Source organism: Oncorhynchus clarkii, unplaced genomic scaffold (assembly GCF_045791955.1).
Source record: "Oncorhynchus clarkii lewisi isolate Uvic-CL-2024 unplaced genomic scaffold, UVic_Ocla_1.0 unplaced_contig_1345_pilon_pilon, whole genome shotgun sequence".
NCBI lineage: Eukaryota > Metazoa > Chordata > Actinopteri > Salmoniformes > Salmonidae > Oncorhynchus > Oncorhynchus clarkii.
Genome location: NW_027261066.1, coordinates 219,123 through 237,808, shown reverse-complemented (window position 1 = coordinate 237,808; position 18,686 = coordinate 219,123). Strand labels below are relative to the sequence as shown.

Sequence of the window (18,686 nt, the reverse complement as noted above, 5' to 3'; positions counted from 1 at the left end):
ATCAGTTCATATAGGTCATGCTGATCACACATTTCCACAGTGACTTAAGACACTGACCGCCTAATCCATTTATTGTGAGTTCAAGTATTGTTTTGGGGTACCTGAAAGTGGAGGGATGAAGTGGAAGTGTGCAGGGCAGTTAACCAAGTGATTTAGGGATCGAAACCATCCTCTGCTATCCAGTTTGCTTTGAGCAATGAAGTGCAAACAGAAGAGAAGAGCTGGGCACATAACACAGAGGTTGATGGATCGAAGCTATCCAATTCTACTTTTAAAAATGAAGTGTAAACAGGGATTTTTTTTTTACATTGGAGAATTTCATGGGCATGTCTCTGTGCCCTCCGTGATTCTTTTTTTATTACTGCTTCTATCAATCCATATAGGTCATGCTGATCACAGAGAGACACAGTGGCTTAAGACACTGATCTCCTAATCCATGTATTGTGAATTCAAGTATTGTTTTGGGGTACCTGAAAGTGGAGTGATGAAGTGGAAGTGTGCCTGGCAGTTAACCCAGTGATTTATGGATCGAAACCATCCTCTGCTATTCAGTTTGCTTTAGCAATGAAGTGGAAACAGAAATATTAAACCATAATTTCATGGGCATGTCTCAGTGCCCTCCGTGATTATTTTTTGACTGCTTCTGTCAGTTTGTACAGGTCATGCTGATTACAGAAGCGAAGCGGAAGCGTGACGTCTACTTTAACCATGTGTACGTTCGGTTGAAACCACTCTCTGCTATCCAGGTTATTTTCAGCAAGTGCCCCAGTGGCCTAATGGATAAGGCACTGGCCTTCTAAGCCAGGGATTGTGGGTTCGAGTCCCATCTGGGGTGTGGAGGAATGCGGAGGAAGAGAGATCAGCACGTGACACAGAGTTTGATGGATTGAAGCTTTCCGATTCAATTTTTAGAAATGAAGATTTAACTTAAATTTCATGGGCATGTCTCTGTGCCCTCCGTGATTCTTTTTTATTACTGCTTCTATCAATCCATATAGGTCATGCTGATCACAGAGAGACACAGTGGCTTAAGACACTGATCTCCTAATCCATGTATTGTGAATTTAAGTATTGTTCTGGGGTACCTGAAAGTGGAGTGATGAAGTGGAAGTGTGCCTGGCAGTTAACCCAGTGATTTATGGATCAAAACCATCCTCTGCTATTCAGTTTGCTTTAGCAATGAAGTGGAAACAGAAATATTAAACCATAATTTCATGGGCATGTCTCAGTGCCCGCCGTGATAATTTTTTGACTGCTTCTGTCAGTTTGTACAGGTCATGCAGATTACAGAAGCGAAGCGGAAGCGTGATGTCTACTTTAACCACGTGTACGTTCGGTAGAAACCACTCTCTGATATCCAGTTCATTATCAGCAAGTGCCCCACTGGCCTAATGGATAAGGCACTGGCCTTCTAAGCCAGGGATTGTGGGTTTGAGCCCCATCTGGGGTGGGTGTATGCGGAGGAAGAGAGATCAGCACGTGACACAGAGTTTGATGGATTGAAGCTTTCCGATTCAATTTTTAGAAATGAAGATTGGGATAAAAAAGGAGAATTTCATGGCCATGTCTCTGTGCCCTCCGAAATGCATTTTTTTTTACAACTGCTTCTATCAGTTCATATAGGTCATGCTGATCACACATTTCCACAGTGACTTAAGACACTGACCGCCTAATCCATTTATTGTGAGTTCAAGTATTGTTTTGGGGTACCTGAAAGTTGAGGGATGAAGTGGAAGTGTGCAGGGCAGTTAACCAAGTGATTTAGGGATCGAAACCATCCTCTGCTATCCAGTTTGCTTTGAGCAATGAAGTGCAAACAGAAGAGAAGAGCTGGGCACATAACACAGAGGTTGATGGATCGAAGATATCCAATTCTACTTTTAGAAATGAAGTGTAAACAGGGATTTTTTTTTTACATTTGAGAATTTCATGGGCATGTCTCTGTGCCCTCCGTGATTCTTTTTTTATTACTGCTTCTATCAATCCATATAGGTCATGCTGATCACAGAGAGACACAGTGGCTTAAGACACTGATCTCCTAATCCATGTATTGTGAATTCAAGTATTGTTTTGGGGTACCTGAAAGTGGAGTGATGAAGTGAGATCAGCACGTGACACAGAGTTTGATGGATTGAAGCTTTCCGATTCAATTTTTTGAAATGAAGATTTAACTTAAATTTCATGGGCATGTCTCTGTGCCCTCCGTGATTCTTTTTTTATTACTGCTTCTATCAATCCATATAGGTCATGCTGATCACAGAGAGACACAGTGGTTTAAGACACTAATCTCCTAATCCATGTATTGTGAATTCAAGTATTGTTTTGGGGTACCTGAAAGTGGAGTGATGAAGTGGAAGTGTGCCTGGCAGTTAACCCAGTGATTTATGGATCGAAACCATCCTCTGCTATTCAGTTTGCTTTAGCAATGAAGTGGAAACAGAAATATTAAACCATAATTTCATGGGCATGTCTCAGTGCCCTCCGTGATTATTTTTTGACTGCTTCTGTCAGTTTGTACAGGTCATGCTGATTACAGAAGCGAAGCGGAAGCGTGACGTCTACTTTAACCATGTGTACGTTCGGTTGAAACCACTCTCTGCTATCCAGGTTATTTTCAGCAAGTGCCCCAGTGGCCTAATGGATAAGGCACTGGCCTTCTAAGCCAGGATTGTGGGTTCGAGTCCCATCTGGGGTGTGGAGGAATGCGGAGGAAGAGAGATCAGCACGTGACACAGAGTTTGATGGATTGAAGCTTTCCGATTCAATTTTTAGAAATGAAGATTTAACTTCAATTTCATGGGCATGTCTCTGTGCCCTCCGTGATTCTTTTTTATTACTGCTTCTATCAATCCATATAGGTCATGCTGATCACAGAGAGACACAGTGGCTTAAGACACTGATCTCCTAATCCATGTATTGTGAATTTAAGTATTGTTCGGGGGTACCTGAAAGTGGAGTGATGAAGTGGAAGTGTGCCTGGCAGTTAACCCAGTGATTTATGGATCAAAACCATCCTCTGCTATTCAGTTTGCTTTAGCAATGAAGTGGAAACAGAAATATTAAACCATAATTTCATGGGCATGTCTCAGTGCCCTCCGTGATAATTTTTTGACTGCTTCTGTCAGTTTGTACAGGTCATGCTGATTACAGAAGCGAAGCGGAAGCGTGATGTCTACTTTAACCACGTGTACGTTCGGTAGAAACCACTCTCTGATATCCAGTTCATTATCAGCAAGTGCCCCAGTGGCCTAATGGATAAGGCACTGGCCTTCTAAGCCAGGGATTGTGGGTTCGAGCCCCATCTGGGGTGGGTGTATGCGGAGGAAGAGAGATCAGCACGTGACACAGAGTTTGATGGATTGAAGCTTTCCGATTCAATTTTTAGAAATGAAGATTTAACTGGGATAAAAAAGGAGAATTTCATGGCCATGTCTCTGTGCCCTCCGAAATGCATTTTTTTTTACAACTGCTTCTATCAGTTCATATAGGTCATGCTGATCACACATTTCCACAGTGACTTAAGACACTGACCGCCTAATCCATTTATTGTGAGTTCAAGTATTGTTTTGGGGTACCTGAAAGTTGAGGGATGAAGTGGAAGTGTGCAGGGCAGTTAACCAAGTGATTTAGGGATCGAAACCATCCTCTGCTATCCAGTTTGCTTTGAGCAATGAAGTGCAAACAGAAGAGAAGAGCTGGGCACATAACACAGAGGTTGATGGATCGAAGCTATCCAATTCTACTTTTAGAAATGAAGTGTAAACAGGGATTTTTTTTTTACATTTGAGAATTTCATGGGCATGTCTCTGTGCCCTCCGTGATTCTTTTTTTATTACTGCTTCTATCAATCCATATAGGTCATGCTGATCACAGAGAGACACAGTGGCTTAAGACACTGATCTCCTAATCCATGTATTGTGAATTCAAGTATTGTTTTGGGGTACCTGAAAGTGGAGTGATGAAGTGGAAGTGTGCCTGGCAGTTAACCCAGTGATTTATGGATCGAAACCATCCTCTGCTATTCAGTTTGCTTTAGCAATGAAGTGGAAACAGAAATATTAAACCATAATTTCATGGGCATGTCTCAGTGCCCTCCGTGATTATTTTTTGACTGCTTCTGTCAGTTTGTACAGGTCATGCTGATTACAGAAGCGAAGCGGAAGCGTGACGTCTACTTTAACCATGTGTACGTTCGGTTGAAACCACTCTCTGCTATCCAGGTTATTTTCAGCAAGTGCCCCAGTGGCCTAATGGATAAGGCACTGGCCTTCTAAGCCAGGATTGTGGGTTCGAGTCCCATCTGGGGTGTGGAGGAATGCGGAGGAAGAGAGATCAGCACGTGACACAGAGTTTGATGGATTGAAGCTTTCCGATTCAATTTTTAGAAATGAAGATTTAACTTCAATTTCATGGGCATGTCTCTGTGCCCTCCGTGATTCTTTTTTATTACTGCTTCTATCAATCCATATAGGTCATGCTGATCACAGAGAGACACAGTGGCTTAAGACACTGATCTCCTAATCCATGTATTGTGAATTTAAGTATTGTTCGGGGGTACCTGAAAGTGGAGTGATGAAGTGGAAGTGTGCCTGGCAGTTAACCCAGTGATTTATGGATCAAAACCATCCTCTGCTATTCAGTTTGCTTTAGCAATGAAGTGGAAACAGAAATATTAAACCATAATTTCATGGGCATGTCTCAGTGCCCTCCGTGATAATTTTTTGACTGCTTCTGTCAGTTTGTACAGGTCATGCTGATTACAGAAGCGAAGCGGAAGCGTGATGTCTACTTTAACCACGTGTACGTTCGGTAGAAACCACTCTCTGATATCCAGTTCATTATCAGCAAGTGCCCCAGTGGCCTAATGGATAAGGCACTGGCCTTCTAAGCCAGGGATTGTGGGTTCGAGCCCCATCTGGGGTGGGTGTATGCGGAGGAAGAGAGATCAGCACGTGACACAGAGTTTGATGGATTGAAGCTTTCCGATTCAATTTTTAGAAATGAAGATTTAACTGGGATAAAAAAGGAGAATTTCATGGCCATGTCTCTGTGCCCTCCGAAATGCATTTTTTTTTACAACTGCTTCTATCAGTTCATATAGGTCATGCTGATCACACATTTCCACAGTGACTTAAGACACTGACCGCCTAATCCATTTATTGTGAGTTCAAGTATTGTTTTGGGGTACCTGAAAGTTGAGGGATGAAGTGGAAGTGTGCAGGGCAGTTAACCAAGTGATTTAGGGATCGAAACCATCCTCTGCTATCCAGTTTGCTTTGAGCAATGAAGTGCAAACAGAAGAGAAGAGCTGGGCACATAACACAGAGGTTGATGGATCGAAGCTATCCAATTCTACTTTTAGAAATGAAGTGTAAACAGGGATTTTTTTTTTACATTTGAGAATTTCATGGGCATGTCTCTGTGCCCTCCGTGATTCTTTTTTTATTACTGCTTCTATCAATCCATATAGGTCATGCTGATCACAGAGAGACACAGTGGCTTAAGACACTGATCTCCTAATCCATGTATTGTGAATTCAAGTATTGTTTTGGGGTACCTGAAAGTGGAGTGATGAAGTGGAAGTGTGCCTGGCAGTTAACCCAGTGATTTATGGATCGAAACCATCCTCTGCTATTCAGTTTGCTTTAGCAATGAAGTGGAAACAGAAATATTAAACCATAATTTCATGGGCATGTCTCAGTGCCCTCCGTGATTATTTTTTGACTGCTTCTGTCAGTTTGTACAGGTCATGCTGATTACAGAAGCGAAGCGGAAGCGTGACGTCTGCTTTAACCATGTGTACGTTCGGTTGAAACCACTCTCTGCTATCCAGGTTATTTTCAGCAAGTGCCCCAGTGGCCTAATGGATAAGGCACTGGCCTTCTAAGCCAGGGATTGTGGGTTCGAGTCCCATCTGGGGTGTGGAGGAATGCGGAGGAAGAGAGATCAGCACGTGACACAGAGTTTGATGGATTGAAGCTTTCCGATTCAATTTTTAGAAATGAAGATTTAACTTAAATTTCATGGGCATGTCTCTGTGCCCTCCGTGATTCTTTTTTATTACTGCTTCTATCAATCCATATAGGTCATGCTGATCACAGAGAGACACAGTGACTTAAGACACTGACCGCCTAATCCATTTATTGTGAGTTCAAGTATTGTTTTGGGGTACCTGAAAGTGGAGGGATGAAGTGGAAGTGTGCAGGGCAGTTAACCAAGTGATTTAGGGATCGAAACCATCCTCTGCTATCCAGTTTGCTTTGAGCAATGAAGTGCAAACAGAAGAGAAGAGCTGGGCACATAACACAGAGGTTGATGGATCGAAGCTATCCAATTCTACTTTTAGAAATGAAGTGTAAACAGGGATTTTTTTTTTACATTTCAGAATTTCATGGGCATGTCTCTGTGCCCTCCGTGATTCTTTTTTTATTACTGCTTCTATCAATCCATATAGGTCATGCTGATCACAGAGAGACACAGTGGCTTAAGACACTGATCTCCTAATCCATGTATTGTGAATTCAAGTATTGTTTTGGGGTACCTGAAAGTGGAGTGATGAAGTGGAAGTGTGCCTGGCAGTTAACCCAGTGATTTATGGATCGAAACCATCCTCTGCTATTCAGTTTGCTTTAGCAATGAAGTGGAAACAGAAATATTAAACCATAATTTCATGGGCATGTCTCAGTGCCCTCCGTGATTATTTTTTGACTGCTTCTGTCAGTTTGTACAGGTCATGCTGATTACAGAAGCGAAGCGGAAGCGTGATGTCTACTTTAACCACGTGTGCGTTCGGTTGAAACCACTCTCTGCTATCCAGTTCATTTTCAGCAAGTGCCCCAGTGGCCTAATGGATAAGGCACTGGCCTTCTAAGCCAGGGATTGTGGGTTCGAGCCCCATCTGGGGTGGGTGTATGCGGAGGAAGAGAGATCAGCACGTGACACAGAGTTTGATGGATTGAAGCTTTCCGATTTAATTTTTAGAAATGAAGATTTAACTGGGATAAAAAAGGAGAATTTCATGGGCATGTCTCTGTGCCCCCCGAAATGCAATTTTTTTTACAACTGCTTCTATCAGTTCATATAGGTCATGCTGATCACACATTTCCACAGTGACTTAAGACACTGACCGCCTAATCCATTTATTGTGAGTTCAAGTATTGTTTTGGGGTACCTGAAAGTGGAGGGATGAAGTGGAAGTGTGCAGGGCAGTTAACCAAGTGATTTAGGGATCGAAACCATCCTCTGCTATCCAGTTTGCTTTGAGCAATGAAGTGCAAACAGAAGAGAAGAGCTGGGCACATAACACAGAGGTTGATGGATCGAATCTATCCAATTCTACTTTTAAAAATGAAGTGTAAACAGGGATTTTTTTTTTACATTTGAGAATTTCATGGGCATGTCTCTGTGCCCTCCGTGATTCTTTTTTTATTACTGCTTCTATCAATCCATATAGGTCATGCTGATCACAGAGAGACACAGTGGCTTAAGACACTGATCTCCTAATCCATGTATTGTGAATTCAAGTATTGTTTTGGGGTACCTGAAAGTGGAGTGATGAAGTGAGATCAGCACGTGACACAGAGTTTGATGGATTGAAGCTTTCCGATTCAATTTTTTGAAATGAAGATTTAACTTAAATTTCATGGGCATGTCTCTGTGCCCTCCGTGATTCTTTTTTATTACTGCTTCTATCAATCCATATAGGTCATGCTGATCACAGAGAGACACAGTGACTTAAGACACTGACCGCCTAATCCATTTATTGTGAGTTCAAGTATTGTTTTGGGGTACCTGAAAGTGGAGGGATGAAGTGGAAGTGTGCAGGGCAGTTAACCAAGTGATTTAGGGATCGAAACCATCCTCTGCTATCCAGTTTGCTTTGAGCAATGAAGTGCAAACAGAAGAGAAGAGCTGGGCACATAACACAGAGGTTGATGGATCGAAGCTATCCAATTCTACTTTTAGAAATGAAGTGTAAACAGGGATTTTTTTTTTACATTTCAGAATTTCATGGGCATGTCTCTGTGCCCTCCGTGATTCTTTTTTTATTACTGCTTCTATCAATCCATATAGGTCATGCTGATCACAGAGAGACACAGTGGTTTAAGACACTAATCTCCTAATCCATGTATTGTGAATTCAAGTATTGTTTTGGGGTACCTGAAAGTGGAGTGATGAAGTGGAAGTGTGCCTGGCAGTTAACCCAGTGATTTATGGATCGAAACCATCCTCTGCTATTCAGTTTGCTTTAGCAATGAAGTGGAAACAGAAATATTAAACCATAATTTCATGGGCATGTCTCAGTGCCCTCCGTGATTATTTTTTGACTGCTTCTGTCAGTTTGTACAGGTCATGCTGATTACAGAAGCGAAGCGGAAGCGTGATGTCTACTTTAACCACGTGTACGTTCGGTAGAAACCACTCTCTGCTATCCAGTTCATTTTCAGCAAGTGCCCCAGTGGCCTAATGGATAAGGCACTGGCCTTCTAAGCCAGGGATTGTGGGTTCGAGTCCCATCTGGGGTGCGGAGGAATGCGGAGGAAGAGAGATCAGCACGTGACATAGAGTTTGATGGATTGAAGCTTTCCGATTTAATTTTTAGAAATGAAGATTTAACTGGGATAAAAAAGGAGAATTTCATGGGCATGTCTCTGTGCCCCCCGAAATGCAATTTTTTTTACAACTGCTTCTATCAGTTCATATAGGTCATGCTGATCACACATTTCCACAGTGACTTAAGACACTGACCGCCTAATCCATTTATTGTGAGTTCAAGTATTGTTTTGGGGTACCTGAAAGTGGAGGGATGAAGTGGAAGTGTGCAGGGCAGTTAACCAAGTGATTTAGGGATCGAAACCATCCTCTGCTATCCAGTTTGCTTTGAGCAATGAAGTGCAAACAGAAGAGAAGAGCTGGGCACATAACACAGAGGTTGATGGATCGAATCTATCCAATTCTACTTTTAAAAATGAAGTGTAAACAGGGATTTTTTTTTTACATTGGAGAATTTCATGGGCATGTCTCTGTGCCCTCCGTGATTCTTTTTTTATTACTGCTTCTATCAATCCATATAGGTCATGCTGATCACAGAGAGACACAGTGGCTTAAGACACTGATCTCCTAATCCATGTATTGTGAATTCAAGTATTGTTTTGGGGTACCTGAAAGTGGAGTGATGAAGTGGAAGTGTGCCTGGCAGTTAACCCAGTGATTTATGGATCGAAACCATCCTCTGCTATTCAGTTTGCTTTAGCAATGAAGTGGAAACAGAAATATTAAACCATAATTTCATGGGCATGTCTCAGTGCCCTCCGTGATTATTTTTTGACTGCTTCTGTCAGTTTGTACAGGTCATGCTGATTACAGAAGCGAAGCGGAAGCGTGACGTCTACTTTAACCATGTGTACGTTCGGTTGAAACCACTCTCTGCTATCCAGGTTATTTTCAGCAAGTGCCCCAGTGGCCTAATGGATAAGGCACTGGCCTTCTAAGCCAGGGATTGTGGGTTCGAGTCCCATCTGGGGTGTGGAGGAATGCGGAGGAAGAGAGATCAGCACGTGACACAGAGTTTGATGGATTGAAGCTTTCCGATTCAATTTTTAGAAATGAAGATTTAACTTAAATTTCATGGGCATGTCTCTGTGCCCTCCGTGATTCTTTTTTATTACTGCTTCTATCAATCCATATAGGTCATGCTGATCACAGAGAGACACAGTGGCTTAAGACACTGATCTCCTAATCCATGTATTGTGAATTTAAGTATTGTTCTGGGGTACCTGAAAGTGGAGTGATGAAGTGGAAGTGTGCCTGGCAGTTAACCCAGTGATTTATGGATCAAAACCATCCTCTGCTATTCAGTTTGCTTTAGCAATGAAGTGGAAACAGAAATATTAAACCATAATTTCATGGGCATGTCTCAGTGCCCGCCGTGATAATTTTTTGACTGCTTCTGTCAGTTTGTACAGGTCATGCAGATTACAGAAGCGAAGCGGAAGCGTGATGTCTACTTTAACCACGTGTACGTTCGGTAGAAACCACTCTCTGATATCCAGTTCATTATCAGCAAGTGCCCCACTGGCCTAATGGATAAGGCACTGGCCTTCTAAGCCAGGGATTGTGGGTTTGAGCCCCATCTGGGGTGGGTGTATGCGGAGGAAGAGAGATCAGCACGTGACACAGAGTTTGATGGATTGAAGCTTTCCGATTCAATTTTTAGAAATGAAGATTGGGATAAAAAAGGAGAATTTCATGGCCATGTCTCTGTGCCCTCCGAAATGCATTTTTTTTTACAACTGCTTCTATCAGTTCATATAGGTCATGCTGATCACACATTTCCACAGTGACTTAAGACACTGACCGCCTAATCCATTTATTGTGAGTTCAAGTATTGTTTTGGGGTACCTGAAAGTTGAGGGATGAAGTGGAAGTGTGCAGGGCAGTTAACCAAGTGATTTAGGGATCGAAACCATCCTCTGCTATCCAGTTTGCTTTGAGCAATGAAGTGCAAACAGAAGAGAAGAGCTGGGCACATAACACAGAGGTTGATGGATCGAAGATATCCAATTCTACTTTTAGAAATGAAGTGTAAACAGGGATTTTTTTTTTACATTTGAGAATTTCATGGGCATGTCTCTGTGCCCTCCGTGATTCTTTTTTTATTACTGCTTCTATCAATCCATATAGGTCATGCTGATCACAGAGAGACACAGTGGCTTAAGACACTGATCTCCTAATCCATGTATTGTGAATTCAAGTATTGTTTTGGGGTACCTGAAAGTGGAGTGATGAAGTGAGATCAGCACGTGACACAGAGTTTGATGGATTGAAGCTTTCCGATTCAATTTTTTGAAATGAAGATTTAACTTAAATTTCATGGGCATGTCTCTGTGCCCTCCGTGATTCTTTTTTATTACTGCTTCTATCAATCCATATAGGTCATGCTGATCACAGAGAGACACAGTGACTTAAGACACTGACCGCCTAATCCATTTATTGTGAGTTCAAGTATTGTTTTGGGGTACCTGAAAGTGGAGGGATGAAGTGGAAGTGTGCAGGGCAGTTAACCAAGTGATTTAGGGATCGAAACCATCCTCTGCTATCCAGTTTGCTTTGAGCAATGAAGTGCAAACAGAAGAGAAGAGCTGGGCACATAACACAGAGGTTGATGGATCGAAGCTATCCAATTCTACTTTTAGAAATGAAGTGTAAACAGGGATTTTTTTTTTACATTTGAGAATTTCATGGGCATGTCTCTGTGCCCTCCGTGATTCTTTTTTTATTACTGCTTCTATCAATCCATATAGGTCATGCTGATCACAGAGAGACACAGTGGCTTAAGACACTGATCTCCTAATCCATGTATTGTGAATTCAAGTATTGTTTTGGGGTACCTGAAAGTGGAGTGATGAAGTGGAAGTGTGCCTGGCAGTTAACCCAGTGATTTATGGATCGAAACCATCCTCTGCTATTCAGTTTGCTTTAGCAATGAAGTGGAAACAGAAATATTAAACCATAATTTCATGGGCATGTCTCAGTGCCCTCCGTGATTATTTTTTGACTGCTTCTGTCAGTTTGTACAGGTCATGCTGATTACAGAAGCGAAGCGGAAGCGTGATGTCTACTTTAACCACGTGTACGTTCGGTAGAAACCACTCTCTGCTATCCAGTTCATTTTCAGCAAGTGCCCCAGTGGCCTAATGGATAAGGCACTGGCCTTCTAAGCCAGGGATTGTGGGTTCGAGTCCCATCTGGGGTGCGGAGGAATGCGGAGGAAGAGAGATCAGCACGTGACATAGAGTTTGATGGATTGAAGCTTTCTGATTTAATTTTTAGAAATGAAGATTTAACTGGGATAAAAAAGGAGAATTTCATGGGCATGTCTCTGTGCCCCCCGAAATGCAATTTTTTTTACAACTGCTTCTATCAGTTCATATAGGTCATGCTGATCACACATTTCCACAGTGACTTAAGACACTGACCGCCTAATCCATTTATTGTGAGTTCAAGTATTGTTTTGGGGTACCTGAAAGTGGAGGGATGAAGTGGAAGTGTGCAGGGCAGTTAACCAAGTGATTTAGGGATCGAAACCATCCTCTGCTATCCAGTTTGCTTTGAGCAATGAAGTGCAAACAGAAGAGAAGAGCTGGGCACATAACACAGAGGTTGATGGATCGAATCTATCCAATTCTACTTTTAAAAATGAAGTGTAAACAGGGATTTTTTTTTTACATTGGAGAATTTCATGGGCATGTCTCTGTGCCCTCCGTGATTCTTTTTTTATTACTGCTTCTATCAATCCATATAGGTCATGCTGATCACAGAGAGACACAGTGGCTTAAGACACTGATCTCCTAATCCATGTATTGTGAATTCAAGTATTGTTTTGGGGTACCTGAAAGTGGAGTGATGAAGTGGAAGTGTGCCTGGCAGTTAACCCAGTGATTTATGGATCGAAACCATCCTCTGCTATTCAGTTTGCTTTAGCAATGAAGTGGAAACAGAAATATTAAACCATAATTTCATGGGCATGTCTCAGTGCCCTCCGTGATTATTTTTTGACTGCTTCTGTCAGTTTGTACAGGTCATGCTGATTACAGAAGCGAAGCGGAAGCGTGACGTCTACTTTAACCATGTGTACGTTCGGTTGAAACCACTCTCTGCTATCCAGGTTATTTTCAGCAAGTGCCCCAGTGGCCTAATGGATAAGGCACTGGCCTTCTAAGCCAGGGATTGTGGGTTCGAGTCCCATCTGGGGTGTGGAGGAATGCGGAGGAAGAGAGATCAGCACGTGACACAGAGTTTGATGGATTGAAGCTTTCCGATTCAATTTTTAGAAATTAAGATTTAACTTCAATTTCATGGGCATGTCTCTGTGCCCTCCGTGATTCTTTTTTATTACTGCTTCTATCAATCCATATAGGTCATGCTGATCACAGAGAGACACAGTGGCTTAAGACACTGATCTCCTAATCCATGTATTGTGAATTTAAGTATTGTTCGGGGGTACCTGAAAGTGGAGTGATGAAGTGGAAGTGTGCCTGGCAGTTAACCCAGTGATTTATGGATCAAAACCATCCTCTGCTATTCAGTTTGCTTTAGCAATGAAGTGGAAACAGAAATATTAAACCATAATTTCATGGGCATGTCTCAGTGCCCTCCGTGATAATTTTTTGACTGCTTCTGTCAGTTTGTACAGGTCATGCTGATTACAGAAGCGAAGCGGAAGCGTGATGTCTACTTTAACCACGTGTACGTTCGGTAGAAACCACTCTCTGATATCCAGTTCATTATCAGCAAGTGCCCCAGTGGCCTAATGGATAAGGCACTGGCCTTCTAAGCCAGGGATTGTGGGTTCGAGCCCCATCTGGGGTGGGTGTATGCGGAGGAAGAGAGATCAGCACGTGACACAGAGTTTGATGGATTGAAGCTTTCCGATTCAATTTTTAGAAATGAAGATTTAACTGGGATAAAAAAGGAGAATTTCATGGCCATGTCTCTGTGCCCTCCGAAATGCATTTTTTTTTACAACTGCTTCTATCAGTTCATATAGGTCATGCTGATCACACATTTCCACAGTGACTTAAGACACTGACCGCCTAATCCATTTATTGTGAGTTCAAGTATTGTTTTGGGGTACCTGAAAGTTGAGGGATGAAGTGGAAGTGTGCAGGGCAGTTAACCAAGTGATTTAGGGATCGAAACCATCCTCTGCTATCCAGTTTGCTTTGAGCAATGAAGTGCAAACAGAAGAGAAGAGCTGGGCACATAACACAGAGGTTGATGGATCGAAGCTATCCAATTCTACTTTTAGAAATGAAGTGTAAACAGGGATTTTTTTTTTACATTTGAGAATTTCATGGGCATGTCTCTGTGCCCTCCGTGATTCTTTTTTTATTACTGCTTCTATCAATCCATATAGGTCATGCTGATCACAGAGAGACACAGTGGCTTAAGACACTGATCTCCTAATCCATGTATTGTGAATTCAAGTATTGTTTTGGGGTACCTGAAAGTGGAGTGATGAAGTGGAAGTGTGCCTGGCAGTTAACCCAGTGATTTATGGATCGAAACCATCCTCTGCTATTCAGTTTGCTTTAGCAATGAAGTGGAAACAGAAATATTAAACCATAATTTCATGGGCATGTCTCAGTGCCCTCCGTGATTATTTTTTGACTGCTTCTGTCAGTTTGTACAGGTCATGCTGATTACAGAAGCGAAGCGGAAGCGTGACGTCTGCTTTAACCATGTGTACGTTCGGTTGAAACCACTCTCTGCTATCCAGGTTATTTTCAGCAAGTGCCCCAGTGGCCTAATGGATAAGGCACTGGCCTTCTAAGCCAGGGATTGTGGGTTCGAGTCCCATCTGGGGTGTGGAGGAATGCGGAGGAAGAGAGATCAGCACGTGACACAGAGTTTGATGGATTGAAGCTTTCCGAGTCAATTTTTAGAAATGAAGATTTAACTTAAATTTCATGGGCATGTCTCTGTGCCCTCCGTGATTCTTTTTTATTACTGCTTCTATCAATCCATATAGGTCATGCTGATCACAGAGAGACACAGTGACTTAAGACACTGACCGCCTAATCCATTTATTGTGAGTTCAAGTATTGTTTTGGGGTACCTGAAAGTGGAGGGATGAAGTGGAAGTGTGCAGGGCAGTTAACCAAGTGATTTAGGGATCGAAACCATCCTCTGCTATCCAGTTTGCTTTGAGCAATGAAGTGCAAACAGAAGAGAAGAGCTGGGCACATAACACAGAGGTTGATGGATCGAAGCTATCCAATTCTACTTTTAGAAATGAAGTGTAAACAGGGATTTTTTTTTTACATTTCAGAATTTCATGGGCATGTCTCTGTGCCCTCCGTGATTCTTTTTTTATTACTGCTTCTATCAATCCATATAGGTCATGCTGATCACAGAGAGACACAGTGGCTTAAGACACTGATCTCCTAATCCATGTATTGTGAATTCAAGTATTGTTTTGGGGTACCTGAAAGTGGAGTGATGAAGTGGAAGTGTGCCTGGCAGTTAACCCAGTGATTTATGGATCGAAACCATCCTCTGCTATTCAGTTTGCTTTAGCAATGAAGTGGAAACAGAAATATTAAACCATAATTTCATGGGCATGTCTCAGTGCCCTCCGTGATTATTTTTTGACTGCTTCTGTCAGTTTGTACAGGTCATGCTGATTACAGAAGCGAAGCGGAAGCGTGATGTCTACTTTAACCACGTGTACGTTCGGTTGAAACCACTCTCTGCTATCCAGTTCATTTTCAGCAAGTGCCCCAGTGGCCTAATGGATAAGGCACTGGCCTTCTAAGCCAGGGATTGTGGGTTCGAGCCCCATCTGGGGTGGGTGTATGCGGAGGAAGAGAGATCAGCACGTGACACAGAGTTTGATGGATTGAAGCTTTCCGATTCAATTTTTAGAAATGAAGATTTAACTGGGATAAAAAAGGAGAATTTCATGGCCATGTCTCTGTGCCCTCCGAAATGCATTTTTTTTTACAACTGCTTATATCAGTTCATATAGGTCATGCTGATCACACATTTCCACAGTGACTTAAGACACTGACCGCCTAATCCATTTATTGTGAGTTCAAGTATTGTTTTGCGGTACCTGAAAGTGGAGGGATGAAGTGGAAGTGTGCAGGGCAGTTAACCAAGTGATTTAGGGATCGAAACCATCCTCTGCTATCCAGTTTGCTTTGAGCAATGAAGTGCAAACAGAAGAGAAGAGCTGGGCACATAACACAGAGGTTGATGGATCGAAGCTATCCAATTCTACTTTTAGAAATGAAGTGTAAACAGGGATTTTTTTTTTACATTTGAGAATTTCATGGGCATGTCTCTGTGCCCTCCGTGATTCTTTTTTTATTACTGCTTCTATCAATCCATATAGGTCATGCTGATCACAGAGAGACACAGTGGTTTAAGACACTAATCTCCTAATCCATGTATTGTGAATTCAAGTATTGTTTTGGGGTACCTGAAAGTGGAGTGATGAAGTGGAAGTGTGCCTGGCAGTTAACCCAGTGATTTATGGATCGAAACCATCCTCTGCTATTCAGTTTGCTTTAGCAATGAAGTGGAAACAGAAATATTAAACCATAATTTCATGGGCATGTCTCAGTGCCCTCCGTGATTATTTTTTGACTGCTTCTGTCAGTTTGTACAGGTCGTGCTGATTACAGAAGCGAAGCGGAAGCGTGATGTCTACTTTAACCACGTGTACGTTCGGTAGAAACCACTCTCTGCTATCCAGTTCATTTTCAGCAAGTGCCCCAGTGGCCTAATGGATAAGGCACTGGCCTTCTAAGCCAGGGATTGTGGGTTCGAGTCCCATCTGGGGTGCGGAGGAATGCGGAGGAAGAGAGATCAGCACGTGACATAGAGTTTGATGGATTGAAGCTTTCCGATTTAATTCTTAGAAATTAAGATTTAACTGGGATAAAAAAGGAGAATTTCATGGGCATGTCTCTGTGCCCCCCGAAATGCAATTTTTTTTACAACTGCTTCTATCAGTTCATATAGGTCATGCTGATCACACATTTCCACAGTGACTTAAGACACTGACCGCCTAATCCATTTATTGTGAGTTCAAGTATTGTTTTGGGGTACCTGAAAGTGGAGGGATGAAGTGGAAGTGTGCAGGGCAGTTAACCAAGTGATTTAGGGATCGAAACCATCCTCTGCTATCCAGTTTGCTTTGAGCAATGAAGTGCAAACAGAAGAGAAGAGCTGGGCACATAACACAGAGGTTGATGGATCGAATCTATCCAATTCTACTTTTAAAAATGAAGTGTAAACAGGGATTTTTTTTTTACATTGGAGAATTTCATGGGCATGTCTCTGTGCCCTCCGTGATTCTTTTTTTATTACTGCTTCTATCAATCCATATAGGTCATGCTGATCACAGAGAGACACAGTGGCTTAAGACACTGATCTCCTAATCCATGTATTGTGAATTCAAGTATTGTTTTGGGGTACCTGAAAGTGGAGTGATGAAGTGGAAGTGTGCCTGGCAGTTAACCCAGTGATTTATGGATCGAAACCATCCTCTGCTATTCAGTTTGCTTTAGCAATGAAGTGGAAACAGAAATATTAAACCATAATTTCATGGGCATGTCTCAGTGCCCTCCGTGATTATTTTTTGACTGCTTCTGTCAGTTTGTACAGGTCATGCTGATTACAGAAGCGAAGCGGAAGCGTGATGTCTACTTTAACCACGTGTACGTTCGGTTGAAACCACTCTCTGCTATCCAGTTCATTTTCAGCAAGTGCCCCAGTGGCCTAATGTATAAGGCACTGGCCTTCTAAGCCAGGGATTGTGGGTTCGAGTCCCATCTGGGGTGGGTGTATGCGGAGGAAGAGAGATCAGCACGTGACACAGAGTTTGATGGATTGAAGCTTTCCGATTCAATTTTTAGAAATGAAGATTTAACTGGGATAAAAAAGGAGAATTTCATGGCCATGTCTCTGTGCCCTCCGAAATGCATTTTTTTTTACAACTGCTTCTATCAATCCATATAGGTCATGCTGATCACAGAGAGACACAGTGGCTTAAGACACTAATCTCCTAATCCATGTATTGTGAATTCAAGTATTGTTTTGGGGTACCTGAAAGTGGAGTGATGAAGTGGAAGTGTGCCTGGCAGTTAACCCAGTGATTTATGGATCGAAACCATCCTCTGCTATCCAGTTTGCTTTGAGCAATGAAGTGCAAACAGAAGAGAAGAGCTGGGCACATAACACAGAGGTTGATGGATCGAAGCTATCCAATTCTACTTTTAAAAATGAAGTGTAAACAGGGATTTTTTTTTTACATTGGAGAATTTCATGGGCATGTCTCTGTGCCCTCCGTGATTCTTTTTTATTACTGCTTCTATCAATCCATATAGGTCATGCTGATCACAGAGAGACACAGTGGCTTAAGACACTGATCTCCTAATCCATGTATTGTGAATTCAAGTATTGTTTTGGGGTACCTGAAAGTGGAGTGATGAAGTGGAAGTGTGCCTGGCAGTTAACCCAGTGATTTATGGATCGAAACCATCCTCTGCTATTCAGTTTGCTTTAGCAATGAAGTGGAAACAGAAATATTAAACCATAATTTCATGGGCATGTCTCAGTGCCCTCCGTGATTATTTTTTGACTGCTTCTGTCAGTTTGTACAGGTCATGCTGATTACAGAAGCGAAGCGGAAGCGTGACGTCTACTTTAACCATGTGTACGTTCGGTTGAAACCACTCTCTGCTATCCAGGTTATTTTCAGCAAGTGCCCCAGTGGCCTAATGGATAAGGCACTGGCCTTCTAAGCCAGGGATTGTGGGTTCGAGTCCCATCTGGGGTGTGGAGGAATGCGGAGGAAGAGAGATCAGCACGTGACACAGAGTTTGATGGATTGAAGATTTCCGATTCAATTTTTAGAAATGAAGATTTAACTTAAATTTCATGGGCATGTCTCTGTGCCCTCCGTGATTCTTTTTTATTACTGCTTCTATCAATCCATATAGGTCATGCTGATCACAGAGAGACACAGTGGCTTAAGACACTGATCTCCTAATCCATGTATTGTGAATTTAAGTATTGTTCTGGGGTACCTGAAAGTGGAGTGATGAAGTGGAAGTGTGCCTGGCAGTTAACCCAGTGATTTATGGATCGAAACCATCCTCTGCTATTCAGTT

General features: G+C 42.2%; 17 non-coding genes across 17 annotated transcripts; all 17 read left to right on the top strand.

Annotated features, from left to right (window-relative positions):
- Positions 1-762: 762 nt before the first annotated feature.
- On the top strand, positions 763-835 carry trnar-ucu (transfer RNA arginine (anticodon UCU)). The gene has a single exon. It is a non-coding gene; the product is annotated as a tRNA-Arg (tRNA).
- A 1,788-nt stretch (positions 836-2,623) lies between these two features.
- Positions 2,624-2,695, top strand: trnar-ucu (transfer RNA arginine (anticodon UCU)). The gene has a single exon. It is a non-coding gene; the product is annotated as a tRNA-Arg (tRNA).
- A 542-nt stretch (positions 2,696-3,237) lies between these two features.
- trnar-ucu (transfer RNA arginine (anticodon UCU)) lies at positions 3,238-3,310 on the top strand. The gene has a single exon. It is a non-coding gene; the product is annotated as a tRNA-Arg (tRNA).
- A 926-nt stretch (positions 3,311-4,236) lies between these two features.
- trnar-ucu (transfer RNA arginine (anticodon UCU)) lies at positions 4,237-4,308 on the top strand. The gene has a single exon. It is a non-coding gene; the product is annotated as a tRNA-Arg (tRNA).
- A 542-nt stretch (positions 4,309-4,850) lies between these two features.
- On the top strand, positions 4,851-4,923 carry trnar-ucu (transfer RNA arginine (anticodon UCU)). Its single transcript has one exon. It is a non-coding gene; the product is annotated as a tRNA-Arg (tRNA).
- Positions 4,924-5,849: 926 nt separating this feature from the next.
- Positions 5,850-5,922, top strand: trnar-ucu (transfer RNA arginine (anticodon UCU)). Its single transcript has one exon. It is a non-coding gene; the product is annotated as a tRNA-Arg (tRNA).
- A 911-nt stretch (positions 5,923-6,833) lies between these two features.
- Positions 6,834-6,906, top strand: trnar-ucu (transfer RNA arginine (anticodon UCU)). The gene has a single exon. It is a non-coding gene; the product is annotated as a tRNA-Arg (tRNA).
- Positions 6,907-8,452: 1,546 nt separating this feature from the next.
- On the top strand, positions 8,453-8,525 carry trnar-ucu (transfer RNA arginine (anticodon UCU)). Its single transcript has one exon. It is a non-coding gene; the product is annotated as a tRNA-Arg (tRNA).
- Positions 8,526-9,453: 928 nt separating this feature from the next.
- trnar-ucu (transfer RNA arginine (anticodon UCU)) lies at positions 9,454-9,526 on the top strand. The gene has a single exon. It is a non-coding gene; the product is annotated as a tRNA-Arg (tRNA).
- Positions 9,527-11,682: 2,156 nt separating this feature from the next.
- trnar-ucu (transfer RNA arginine (anticodon UCU)) lies at positions 11,683-11,755 on the top strand. The gene has a single exon. It is a non-coding gene; the product is annotated as a tRNA-Arg (tRNA).
- A 928-nt stretch (positions 11,756-12,683) lies between these two features.
- Positions 12,684-12,756, top strand: trnar-ucu (transfer RNA arginine (anticodon UCU)). The gene has a single exon. It is a non-coding gene; the product is annotated as a tRNA-Arg (tRNA).
- A 542-nt stretch (positions 12,757-13,298) lies between these two features.
- Positions 13,299-13,371, top strand: trnar-ucu (transfer RNA arginine (anticodon UCU)). Its single transcript has one exon. It is a non-coding gene; the product is annotated as a tRNA-Arg (tRNA).
- A 926-nt stretch (positions 13,372-14,297) lies between these two features.
- On the top strand, positions 14,298-14,370 carry trnar-ucu (transfer RNA arginine (anticodon UCU)). The gene has a single exon. It is a non-coding gene; the product is annotated as a tRNA-Arg (tRNA).
- Positions 14,371-15,281: 911 nt separating this feature from the next.
- trnar-ucu (transfer RNA arginine (anticodon UCU)) lies at positions 15,282-15,354 on the top strand. The gene has a single exon. It is a non-coding gene; the product is annotated as a tRNA-Arg (tRNA).
- A 926-nt stretch (positions 15,355-16,280) lies between these two features.
- On the top strand, positions 16,281-16,353 carry trnar-ucu (transfer RNA arginine (anticodon UCU)). The gene has a single exon. It is a non-coding gene; the product is annotated as a tRNA-Arg (tRNA).
- A 928-nt stretch (positions 16,354-17,281) lies between these two features.
- trnar-ucu (transfer RNA arginine (anticodon UCU)) lies at positions 17,282-17,354 on the top strand. The gene has a single exon. It is a non-coding gene; the product is annotated as a tRNA-Arg (tRNA).
- A 925-nt stretch (positions 17,355-18,279) lies between these two features.
- Positions 18,280-18,352, top strand: trnar-ucu (transfer RNA arginine (anticodon UCU)). The gene has a single exon. It is a non-coding gene; the product is annotated as a tRNA-Arg (tRNA).
- The last annotated feature ends 334 nt before the right edge of the window (positions 18,353-18,686 follow it).